This window comes from Dasypus novemcinctus, chromosome 17 (assembly GCF_030445035.2).
Source record: "Dasypus novemcinctus isolate mDasNov1 chromosome 17, mDasNov1.1.hap2, whole genome shotgun sequence".
Lineage (NCBI taxonomy): Eukaryota > Metazoa > Chordata > Mammalia > Cingulata > Dasypodidae > Dasypus > Dasypus novemcinctus.
In genome coordinates, this window is record NC_080689.1 from 88,689,999 (window position 1) to 88,700,558 (window position 10,560).

The window sequence follows — 10,560 nt, forward strand, 5'->3', positions numbered from 1 at the left end:
AAATAACATGTAGAGAGGATGAGGATAAATAGGAACACTCTTTCAAGGCCAGTGGCTATGGAAGAGAGACTGGGGATTCCTGAGAGATCTAAGTATAGAACTACCATATGACCTGGCAATCCACCACTAGATATATACCCTAAAGAAATGAAAGCAGGGTCATGAAAAGATGTTTGTACACCAGTGTTCATAAGGCCATTATCCCGAATTGTGAAAAGATGGAAGGAACTCAAATTATCAATCAACTAATGAATAGATAAGCAAAACATGGTATACACACACACACACACACACAGGCATAGATTGCAATATTATTTAGTCATAAAAAGGAGTGGAATTATCCCCATTATGCAAGCGTGGTTCCAAAAAAAGAAAATCTGTTAATATAATACACCATATTGACAAAAAGGGAACAAAAATGATCATCTCAATTTACGTGGAAAAGGCATGTGACAAAATCCTGGTTTTTTTCCTCATAAAATCACTTAGAAAAGTAAGAATAAAAGGAAATGCCCTCTACACGAGAATGAACACTGTGGCAGTTTGAAATAACCAATGGACCTCCCAAGCGTCATTATGTTTGTAAACCCCCGAAAGACATTATTTTGTAAATGGGCCTGTTCCTCTGAGTGTAACCCACTTTGATTGCCTTAGATTCACCACAGAGGTCTTTAACTAAATTACCAGTTAAGATTTGGAATTGTCCTGAATGACACTGCAATGACAGAAACAGACCATTATATATCCTGCCAAAACCTACAGAATTATGTGGGAGAGAATGTAAACTGCAATGTAAACTATAATCCATGCTTGGTGGCAATGCTCCAAAGTGTGTTCATCAATTGCAATGAATGTACCACACTAATGAAAGAAGTTGTTCATGAGAGGAAAAGTGGGAGGGGTGGGGAGTTGGGCATATGGGAATCCCTTATATTGTTTTTATGAAACATTTTATGTAATCTTAAGTATCTTTTAAAAATAAATAAAAATATATTTTTAAAATCGACCTGTGAAATGTGGGCTTTGATTCAACCAAGTCAGGAGGGTGTGACTCATGTTTGAGTACCCACCCCCTTATCAAGGACTCTTACTCAAGACAACACACAGGAAGAGAGAAGAAGACAAGGAACAGAGAAGTTTTGTCAGTTCTGGAGCCCTGAGGAGAGATGAGTCATTTGCCTGATTGCTTGCCCAGAGAGACAAGCCCTATGCCAGCATAAAGCTGAGATTGGAAGAAACTGGGCGGGCAGCCTTAAGAGGAAGAAACAAGGAGGCAGAGAACACCCACCATCTTGTCTCAACACAGGGCAATTGACTTTGGTTGGGAAGCAGCCATGCGTTGGAATCTGTATGGCCTTATAAGTGTAAGTTTTTACCACAAATAATTACTCTTTATAAAAGCCAAAAGATTTTTGGTACTTTGCATCAGCACCCCTTTGGCTGACTAATACAGGCATATAGGGAACAAACCACTGCAAACATCATACTGAATGGTGAAAGATCGAAAGCTTTCCTTCTAAGATCTGGAGCAAAACAAGGATGCCCGCTGTCACCACTGCTCTTCAGCATTGTACTGGACATTCTAGCTAGAGCAAGCAGAGAAGAAAAATAAATAAAAGTCATCCATATTGGAAAGGAAGAAGTAACATTTTCACTATTTGCAAACCACAAGATTCCATGTACAGAAAGCCTCATAAATCTACAACAAATATACTAACTAGAGCAAGAAAGAAATTGAGCAAAGTGATGTCCTATGAGATAAACACCCACAAATTTGTAATATTTGTGAATGATTGTAATGAGCGTTTCAAGGAGGAAATGAAGAAAAATATCCATTTCCAATTACAATTAAATCAACTATCTCAGAATAAATATAGCCGAGGTTGTAAAGAACTTATGTATGGGAACTACAAAACCGTGCAAACAGAAATCAAAGACCTAATAAAGGGAAAGACATTGCATGCTCACGGATTGGAAGGCTAAATATTGCCAAGATATCAACTCTACCAAAAATGAATGATAGATTCAATGCAATCCCAATGAAAATTGCAATAAACAGCTTTGCAGAAATGGAAGACAATCATCAAATTTATTTGGAAGGATATGCTATCCTGAAAAGTCACAACCATCATGAAAGACAGAGTTGGAGGACACACCTTTCTTGACTTGAAACTTATTACAAAGCAGCAGTGGTCATAAAAACATGGTCCTGGCCTAAGAATAAATATATAGATCAATGGAATCAAAGTGAGAGTTCAGAAATTGACCTTCACTTTCATGGCCAATTGATTTTTCCCAAGGATGCCAGGTACCCTCAATGGGGAAATAATGGTCTCTTCAATAACTGATGCTGGCAGAACTGGGCATCCATATGTAAAAGTATGATGGAGGACAACTATCTCATATCATATACAAAAATTAACTGAAACGTATAAAGACTTAAAAGAACTAGGAACATAAAACTTGGAGAAGAAAACTTAAGAAGTTCTTCAGAACCATGAGTTGGGCAATATTTAGTTTTGTTTTTTAAAAATATTTTTTATTATTATCATTCTTACTTTAAAGATACATAGATCACAGAAATTATTGCATTAAAAAATATAAAGGTTCCCATATACTGCATTACACACACACACACACACACACACACACACACACACACACACACACCTTCCAATTGACAACTTCTTTCATTAGGGCGGTAGATTTCATTGCATTTGAAGAGCACATTCTGGAGCATTGCTACACTGCATGGATTATAGTTTATTTTGTAGTTTGCACTCACTCCCAGTCCTTTCAGTGGGTTATGGCAGGTTATATTATGCCCGCATCTGTCCCTGCAATATCATTGAGGAGAACTCCCAAGTCCTGAAAATGCCCCAATATCACACCTCTTTTTCCCCCGTCCCTGCCTTTGGCAACTCCCATGGCCACTGTCTTCACATCAATGAAATAATTTAATTCTTCCAACGCTAGAGTCATGACAATTCTATAGGAGAATACCAGTAAATCCATTCTATTTTATTCCTGCATCCTGAGGACCCTGGGATGGCCATGTCCACTCCAACTTTAAAATCAAAAGGGGGCTTAGATCCCACATGGCTGATGGATGGAATTCTCCCGCTTGCATTTGTACACTCTCTTGGTTCCCTGGTGCAGTGGTTGACTATCCTCACCTCCCTGTTAGTTGACATGGGCAAGTCCAAAGAAAAGGAGAGTAGGTGTTGCAACTCTGCTGAGGCCCAGGACCCAGCTGGCATATAGGCAGTCCAGAGATTCAAGTCTCCTGAGCATATACCAAACCCAGCACCTATCACAGGTAAGGGAAAAGTGACAGAAGAAGCATGCATAGAGAAGTCACATCTGAATCCAACTCCACACTCAGGAGCACAAATTCCACTGACGAGGCAGTGAACTCCAGAGCCATCTGTCATGATCAGAGAACCTGGGTGTGTCTGTATCCCTCAGAAGGACCCTTCCCTGGGGTTGTACCTACTTTGGCTGTCTCTGAGATCCTGCTGAGATGAGCATAAGTGCAACCCCTCTGAAGACCTCCCAACTCATTTTGAAGTCTCTTAGCCATATAAACTCATCTGTCTTTACCACTTACCCGTTTTATTCAAGGTCTTTTTCTAGGTACATCACCAGCAGGTGTTGGTAGTAATACCTCAGCACCAGGGAGCCTCATGGCCAGAGTCATATCCCACACTGGGGGGAAGGTAATGCACTTACATGCGGAGTTTGGCTTAGAGAGTGGCCACATTTGAGCAATGTGGAGGCTCTCGGGATGTAACTCTTAGGCACCCTACAGTTTAGGCCTACTTGTAATTTAAAGCACTTAGGCCCATAAACATAGTCATCAGTATCAAGGGCCCATCACTGGACCATCCTTCTTCACTGGTCTTTGCCCTTGTACTTGGGTATTGTTGCTGCTCCAGTGGGGAGTGGGGCAGAGTTTCCCGGAATGGGAACTCAGCCCTCCCTCAGTTGTTGGAAACTCTGGAGTGAGGTATCATTGATTGGGAATGCATGGGTGGGAGGGAGTTCTCCAGGGCAATGTCTTCTTAGATTTTACACCCAAAGCAAAAGCAACAAAAGAAAAACAGATAAGTGAGACCTAATCAAGATTATAAACCTTTGTGCCTAAAATGCCTTTATAATGAAAGCAAAAGCAATCTAATTCTATGGAAGGATATATGGGGAAACCATATATCCAATAAGGGTTTTCTGTCTAGAAAATATAAAGTATCGTGAAGGTCGACATATATAGAATGAAAGACAACCCAATTAAAAAACAGACAAAGCTGCTGTCAATTGCAGTGAAGTGGGCATCGCCATGCCAGAGTCCTCAGGATTGGGAAATGAAATATGGCCTAGAGTGGACTTACCGGTATTCGACTACAGAATTATTGTGGCTCTAGCAATGGAAGAAATTATATCACTGATGTGGAGACAGTGGCCACTGGAGTTGCTGAAGGCAGGGACAGGGAAAAGGAGGCATATTATGGGGGCATTTTGGGGACTTGGAGTTGGCCTGAATGATATTGCAGGCACAGATGCAGGGCATTATATATCCTGCCATAACCCACTGAATGGACTGGGAGAGAGTGAAAACTACAAAGTAAACTATAATCCATGTGTGTAGCAATGTTCCAAAATTTGTATTCATCAAATGCAATGAATGTACACCACTAATGAAAGAAGTTGTTGATGTGAGAAAATGGGGGTTGTGGGGAATGGGGCATATGGGAATCTCCTTCATTTTTTAATGGAATATTTTGTGTGATGTATATATCTCTGAAAAATAAACAAAATGCTGCATCTGAGGCTGAGTGGAATCTCTCCTGAGTTATTTATGGTAGACGGAATCAAAATAAATGTTTCTAACAGTGAAAAAATGAAACTAAAAATACATTTTGAAACATGGGCAAAAGTCTTGGATATGGCTCCAAAGGGTAAAAAATGGCAAGAAAGCACATAAAAAGATGCTCACTGTCATTGCTATGATGGATATGTAATTCAAAACCAAAATGAGATATCATAACATACCCACTAGAATGGCTCTTATTAAGACATGGAAAATAACAAGTACTGGAGAGGATGTGGAGAAATAGGAACACCCAGTCATTGCTGGTGGCAAAGGAAAATGGCCGCACAGCAGCAGTTGGACCTTGCAATATGGAGAAGGCATTCCCTCTGAAAATTCTGTGATGACTGGTCGCCATGGTTACTTCATGATGCACATCTGCCTCACGGTTCTAACTGTCACTCTGTGCCCAGAGAGATTTGAAGTTGGTGGCAGGTGGAAAAGCTCCCAGCTTCGTTCGTACGGCTCATAGAGATGGGAAATCTCAATTGCTGCTCAAGAGGTGTGAACATACTGACTTACTTAATCTAGCTACTACCCCTCAATTTGGCTAGTGATTTTTCAACAGAATATTCTCCTCATTCGTTTCTAGTTTCTCCTCTCTAACTCATCCTACAACATTTCGGATGAGCTTTATACTTGTCTCTTACTACTTCATTCATATTTTAGATCCTTCTATCAAGCTGGTTGCCTTAAAATGAATCTCCCATTAGAAAAATTTAGTATTTCTTTTAATGTTCTGTACCCTTCCATCTTCTCCTCAGCTCCATGTCTGTTTTGCCGCTGTTTTTTAACTCAGCAAGGGCCAAGTAAATTATTTATTTCAGAATTTGGAGTTAAAAATGGATGGCTAGACATCAGAAGTGAGGCATTTCATAAGACGAAGTGTACTAAAGTTGGTTTTTAACATGCTTTACCATTTCTTAAGCATCCTGAAATGCATATATAACTCAGTATGTTTAGGGAATCTATTGCTTCCATTCATATAACTAGTTTTCCAAAGCTAGTTATAAGAACCTGAGTTTCTAAATGTCAGTAAATGAACCAATATGCACCTTTCCTTTTATCCTTGGGGTTTATCCAAAATTTTCATTTGACAAACTACTTATTGATGCTTTCACTTACCCACTGCCCTCCCTAATGGTAAGTATGGGGGAAATACTGTAATTTTTTTCTCCACCACCTAATGAGCAGCATATCTTTCAACACACAGCAATAGATAGAAAAAATAGGAAAATGAACTCATAGACATTGATAGATAAGCAAGTGCTTTGGCACTTTCCCACACAGAGAAAAAGATCATGTATATAGATGAGAAGAGAAATTACATTTATGCAGTCGGTGGCCCAGTAGCAGCCCAGTTCAGGTTTGGTATAACCAACATCCATAAAGAGAAGCATCACAAGTCAAGCAATGTTCCCAGAAAAATTCATGAGATGGTATTCCTGATATACTGAGAGTTACTCTATGTCTTCCCACCTCCCACAGGTGACCCATCTGAGGAACTCCCTAATGCCAGGGCAGATGAGGAGAAACCCATCTAACACAAAGGTAGGGTTGACTTTCTTTATTTAAAATAAATGTGTTGGTTTCTTGGTTTCTTTCTTTTGCAATCAAATTCAGATTGAAAAATTCATCATGTAGAGTATAGAATTTAGGTACTGTCTACTTGGGGGTAAGCAGGAATGGGTAGACTCTCTTACCAACGGACAGCTGGTGCCAGAGGGCCTTCAACATCGGTGGTGTCAGTTGGGAGACACTATGTAGAAGACCCCCTGCTTAGTGGCATTTTTTCTCCTTAGATTAATAATTTTGTAATTGTCTGCCAAAAAGGAATAGAAGGAAATACATTCTGGGAGGGTCTGCACCTTTTCTAATGGTGTCCTCTACTTTGCTTTTTTGTTCTTTGACTTAAGAGTGGATCCCCACCTGGTTTTCTATAGCAACTAAGAGAGCAAAAGACCTGTGTAAACGATACCCAGCCTAATCTGACTCTCACATGCTTCTTTTCCTCCATTACAGGTAGCCTCAAGAACAAGAGAACAAGTGTGTATTCTGGAATCACTGAATGGCTGGGGATAGAAAATAATAGAAATCTAGATGAATAGGTGGGCTTTCCCATGATGGCTTAGGTGGGGATAATTGGGATAATTCCCAGTTCCTTGTGGGAGTGAGAATTGGGGATGGTGTGAGAAAAACTGATCTCAAGGGAAAGAACCTTGATCATGTTTCTTCAACTTTGATCATGTTTCTGGAAGCAGCTGGGTTGCCCTTGGGGTAGTGTGGATTAGTATTGATTGTAGTTGAGGCCTGTCAATGAGTAAGTCTGTGTTGTGTAATTGTGAATCTGAATGTGTGTATGTCTGTGTGCTTGTATTTATTCATACTAGACAGTGTTCCTGTTTACACGGGTAAATCAACATTGTCAACTCTACCAAGAAAATGATTCCTTCTGGCCAGTGCACAGTTTACATACAGTAACTTATTAAATCCTCATCACAGCCATATGTCACGCATGTGTTTAAAATACTGACACCTCAGCTGGAATGCAGAGGCACAGAGACCTATGTCAACAGTCTCACTAGAGCCTAAGATTTAGAGCCAAGTTCTGTACCCAGGCATGAGGCTCCAATTTTGAAACTGAACCTGCATCTAAAGCTCAGACATGGAGATATCAAACACTGTACATGGGAAATTTGGACAACATTGGCATCCATGCATGTACTTGAAAGTTTTCAAGCCTACCGAGTTTTCAACCACTGCTCATCATTATAAGATTTTGCCAGTGTCACATAATCCCAGATTACCTCTCAAATTACCGTACTGCTAATTTCACATGCATTTGTCCAGTCACATATCTGAGAGTTCAATGTCACTATGTAGGGGAAACAAAGTCAATATCTCTTAGATTTGGGTCACTCATCATTACCTGGCCAGTATCTGATTAAAATCGGGAGATTCTTCTAGTGTATTTGCTAACATTAATGCCAGTAGCCCAAGAAATGTGCCAGTCTTGCAAGCCATGAGTTGTGTGTACAGCAGAAGGTAAGAACTCAAAATTTCCCTTGGTTGTTAGCCCAGGTCACCCTTATTGAACTGTCTTGTGTGCCTGGTTAGAGATCCTCTGTGCTCAACCCATGCCTATCTCCTTAATGAATTCTCCAGTGTGGGCTGCTTAGTGCCATCACAGATCACGCACCAGCTCATTCATGAACACACACAAGGAATAAAAGAGGAACTTGTTATTATGTAACATTTTCATAATCTACAACTTCTATAAATATAAAAAAAATTTTTTGAGAAGGAAAACACAATAGCAAAAAGAGTAACCTTAAATGTTAGGATTTCAACATTTTAAATTTCAAAATTGGATTTCCTATATGTCAACAGATTACTGAATAAATACACAAAATACTGTGCCCAGAACTCAAAATTCCAGACCCTAAATAAACTGTAAACTTCCATAAAAGGGACAACAAATGGAGAGGCAGCATAAATGGACCTGCAGAAGGTGAAATGGTTTTAAAGGTGGTTAAGCTGTGCTTCAAAACAGATGGTGTTATGGGATGCAGGTTGTGTCATAATGAACACATTACTATTTATGCATTTGTAGATTTACCATTTGTAAGACACTTTAGGAATCCTGAGCTGGAAATCCAAGGAATCTTTTTCTCATTTTTTCCTGAACTTTTCCCTCCCTCCCTCCCTCCCTCCCTGCCTTCCTCCTTCTTTCATTCCCTCCTGTAATCATTGTTGTCTCTAAAGACTCACTTCTTTCTGTTTTATAGCAAATATTGATTTTCTCTAGGTTTTTTTTTTTTTTCATAACAACTCACTTAAGACTTTTAAGGTGCTTCAGTGATTATGAAGCATGACTACATAAATAAAATAAATGCTTAACTTAAATGGAAGGATTCCTTTTAACAGTCTTTTGCGTTAGTGACCTGTCTATCTTCATAGGAAACTTTTGCCAGATTTTGAAGTACATCACAGAATTGATTTCTTTGCATGGTTTGTTTGTAGTGTTACTTATAAGACTATACCCTGTATGACAAAAATATATTCAAAGTACAGATAGGTGTTTTCATTTCATATTTTTGCCGGGAAACAAATGGAATGAAAATCTTAACTTGAATATCTCATTCTCCAAGATATTAAAAGGCAAAAAAAAAAAAAAGGAGAACTAAAATGTTTTGATATTTGTCTCCTGTCAAATCATCCACAGTACAGGTTCTTTTGCAGAAGGTGTCACCTATACAATATATGTCAATTGCATTGATGTATAGAAGGGATAATTGTATCCTGGACGCTCTGGATGCCTCTTAAATGTGCCAGAATGACCTGGGTATAAAGATGAACACCAAGAATGGGTGCACACATGGAGAAATTCACCCATGATGCTGTGGGGAGGGCGCTGTTACATTCACCTGGAAAACAGTGTTCTGGTATGGATTAGAGGCATGTGCACCTGTGACCCAGCAGTCCCTGTCCTTGTTCTATATAATCTAAGGGCCATGAATGAGGCATGAATGCGATGTCCACAGAAAGGCCTGCAAAGACTCACTTGCAACAGTTAGATCCTGAGTAGTCATTCAGGGAAACAATACAGTGTATAAAATGTAGAAGGAATACACTTATTGTGCAATGTCCTAATGTGATATAATTACTTGGCATTCCAAACAGCGAACGTTGATTCACACAGCAACAGCTTGGAATTCCCACAATATTCAGATATAACATCCAGCCATACTCAAAAGAGTTTATACTGTGTGCTTCCATTGATAGGGTGTGAAAAAGAGAGAACTCTAAATTACGGCAATCACGGTCAGAATAGTGGTAATTGCTGGGGGCTACTGACAGGAAGTAGCAAACGTTAGGCTGCCAGGGGCTGGACACATTCTGAGTGTAGGTCAGGGTGTTCACAACACGTGTGCTTATATGAACCACCAAGCCCTGTGAAGTGCATTTGTGTACTTCACAATCATTAAAATAAGCATTAATGTTTAGAAAAAAGAAATACAAAAAGTTAGCGTGCCCACAAAGTAATCTCCAGGTCCCAGTGGCTTCCTATGTTTACCGCACAATATTCATAAAGACATCATGCCAAAGCAGAACACACTTGCAAAGAATAGATATAGAGGGACACTCTTTCATCAAATCAAGAGAATCTTGATACCGAACACCAGAAAGACAAAGATGGGAAAGGGAAATTACAGAGAACATTCTTCTGAATACACGTGCTGAAATGCATGGAAAACATCTGCATTTTGGACCAGAGATTACAAAGGAAAGTACCTGGGATTTCCTGGCAGGATTTCTGTGGGATGATAGCAGAGGATGCAGGTTTCTGAGGGCAGCCTGGGAGAGGGAGTAAAAAGGAAATCCCTTAATTGATCAGAGTGTGGGACCCAAAGGAATGCAGGCCCGGGTTGCTGAGGAAATCCCTAGATGGGGATTCTAAGCTATGTCTAGGGATGGGACGCTCTCCTTCCTCACTGCTTATTCAGGCTTCACTGGTTGAAGGGAGCTAGTGCTTTGCAGAGCTGCCCTGGGCAGTTATTTGTGAAAATCCTGGGTTCTGAGCCACTGTGGTAGCCAAGCTGATGACTGGTCATCAGGAGTGGTTAGCTGACCCCCAGGAAGTCTTGTACAAGGCAGCTGACAGTGTGAATAGTTTGGGGTAGGATGTCCAC

At 40.0% G+C, this 10,560-nt stretch overlaps 1 gene segment (V, D, J or C); it reads left to right on the forward strand.

Annotated features, from left to right (window-relative positions):
* LOC131273808 (immunoglobulin kappa variable 3-11-like) overlaps nucleotides 1-10,560 on the forward strand; it is a 911,457-nt gene that overhangs the window by 429,876 nt on the left and 471,021 nt on the right.